The sequence below is a fragment of the Aplysia californica genome, unplaced genomic scaffold, assembly GCF_000002075.1.
Source record: "Aplysia californica isolate F4 #8 unplaced genomic scaffold, AplCal3.0 scaffold00163, whole genome shotgun sequence".
NCBI classification, from domain to species: Eukaryota; Metazoa; Mollusca; class Gastropoda; order Aplysiida; family Aplysiidae; genus Aplysia; species Aplysia californica.
Genome location: NW_004797433.1, coordinates 359,635 through 362,134, shown reverse-complemented (window position 1 = coordinate 362,134; position 2,500 = coordinate 359,635). Strand labels below are relative to the sequence as shown.

The 2,500-nt window shown below is 38.6% G+C and overlaps 1 protein-coding gene across 1 annotated transcript in view; it reads right to left on the bottom strand.

Moving 5' to 3' along the window:
• LOC101861888 overlaps nucleotides 1-2,500 on the bottom strand; it is a gene marked incomplete in the record, with an annotated part of 23,554 nt that overhangs the window by 10,067 nt on the left and 10,987 nt on the right.

Here is a 2,500-nt window from a genome sequence, read left to right as displayed (position 1 = left end):
AGACAGTGAATTCATTTTTTTAGCAAAGGAAACACGTGGAATGTAAAGTTAAGAATTTTTTTAATCTTCAATTTTGAACTTATAGTAGTTGTCATGGATCGAAACGAAAAGTGACAGCTTTCAGTAACGTTTGATGACATCTGGCGTTGTCACGTCTTTACATCGTCGACGCATGGATGGATGAATCGAGGAATTGTATATTTGGGGATATTATTTAACTCTTGAATTAAGGCTTGTTCTAACTCATCAAGGGTACGTGATTGGTGTGGTCGGGCACGAATGGCGCGATCTTAAATGTTCCGCAAGCGCTCAATTGGATTAAAATTTGGTGAATGCCCTGGCCATAGGTGCAGGAGAGGATTGTTGTTAGTTTTGATAAATTGATTTGTCACAGCAGCCTTATGAGCAGGTCCATTATCAATATCATGCAATAATACTTGTCTTTGGGCTTGATTTTGTGAAAAAAAACTATACATAGGGTTCGAGAACTTGGGTAATTTAGCTTTGGCCATCACACGCGATGCTGTGCTTAGTGAAGTCTGTCCTGGATGTGATGGGGCTGTAGTTTTATGCGACAAACTAGGCCGCTAGTACGAAGGTTCCGATCTTATAAACGAAGAAGAACGGTTTCGACTCAACCTGTATCTGTTTGCCGGTTGAAATTGATTTCTCAAGCGTTGCGTTAGGACGAATGTGCCCACCCTCCGTTTTGTCTTTCTGCGTTCTACTTGCTTGGGTGCATCTTTTTGGGAGTCAATCGTTGCCATGTGATCCCGTGTGGCTTACACAGTGTGTCTGTTCATGTTGAACCTTCTCGCGACGTACGAAAGCGGAGTGCCCACCGGAAGCATCTCCATGATGTGATTTCTTTCTGATTCATTAAGTCGAAGAATGGTGAATCGTTAAAGAGAAGTCATTTTTTATGTCGCTAAAAATTTGGAAGGGGTATAACTTTGCGAGAGTTGTTTTTGTTTTCAAAGTTACCCATACATTCTCACAGTATTTGACAAAAATATCAAAACCCAGTGAATGACACCGTCAGACAAAACGATAGATCTGTGCACCCTAGTGAGTACATATCAAGAACGACAATGAGCTTGCGTGACATGTGTAAAAATTTCAAAGTGATTGGATGTGTAGTTTTTTAGCTACACACTTTTAAAATGTGTGAATATTTTATTATATTATAATATACATAAAATTATGTTCTACGTATACATTTGTCCAGAGATATAGATGTGTGACATCTCTATGTCTATGAGTATAATGCGCATCGAGCATTTTTTGGAAAGAAAATACGACTAAATCTTAAAAATGGAAAGGGCTTCTCCAATGTTGATTGTTTTAAAGATGTAAGTAACTCAAGATTCCTTTAGACAGATCTTATTTGGAGCCCCATGTAACAAGTAGAATCCGTATCCAATAGATGGGCGAAGAAATGAAATAATTATACGGACTGCCATCGGTGAGGTCAAACATTAAAATGTATGCATGAACAGAAAGTGAGGACACCCTCTTCTTATAGTTGAGATATACACGCATGTGAGAACGAAGACACAGCAGTAGATCGGGTGGGTTTTTGTTCATTTTGTTCCTTGCTTTTGTTATTCATCTTCTTCTTTTTCCCCTCTCTCTTCTTGTGCCCTTCCACTTCCTCTTGCTACTCCTCCTCCTTCCCTTCCTTCAACTCATCTCCGTCCTTTATTTCCTCCTCCCCATTGTCCCCCTTCTCTATACCATGGAGGTTTTGAGGTGGGGTTTTTTGTGGCTTTTATAACCCCCCCCCCCTCCCCCCGTTCATCTTCTATCTCCTGTTCCTAATCCCAAAATACTCTGGGATCTATCTGCCTTCTTCTGTTTCTCTTTCTATACTTACGTTTCAATAGTAAGGCCTGGTCATCCAGCGGAAGATCTCTGAAGCCGGGGACACACTTCGCAAACCTGATGAGACTCCTAACAAAGTTTTCGCCATAGATACCTCCAAGCTGTTAGGTTTGAGTTTAAAAAAAAGAGTTAAATACCATACTGCAAATGAAGTAATTTTGGGTGAATGGAGGATATCAATTTACTGAACAATACCCGTCTTGATGGCACGTTTTAGGGGAGTTTTTATTGATAGATTTTTGGTTTCTTAAGTTCACCCCGGTACATGGATATACTACTAACATAAAATCTGTAACAAATTATTTTGTTCTTTTTTTTGCGTCCAGATAAAAGTTGTGCTCAAGGCTAACATTACATAATTATTCCGTTGCAATGGTACAGCGTTTTGTATGTACAGGTCTTTCCTGGTAGAGAGCTTGTTTTTTTTTTTTCTTGCTGATGAATTTTCACACCAAATCTTTCTCAAACAGTTGAAAGTGGTTCATTTCATGTTATAGTTCTCTGTAAACATTCTTAGGATATGTATTTTTTCCATCACTTTAAACATGACTTTATCTATCTTCTATCTATCTATCTATCTATCTATCTATCTATCTATCTATCTATCTATCTATCT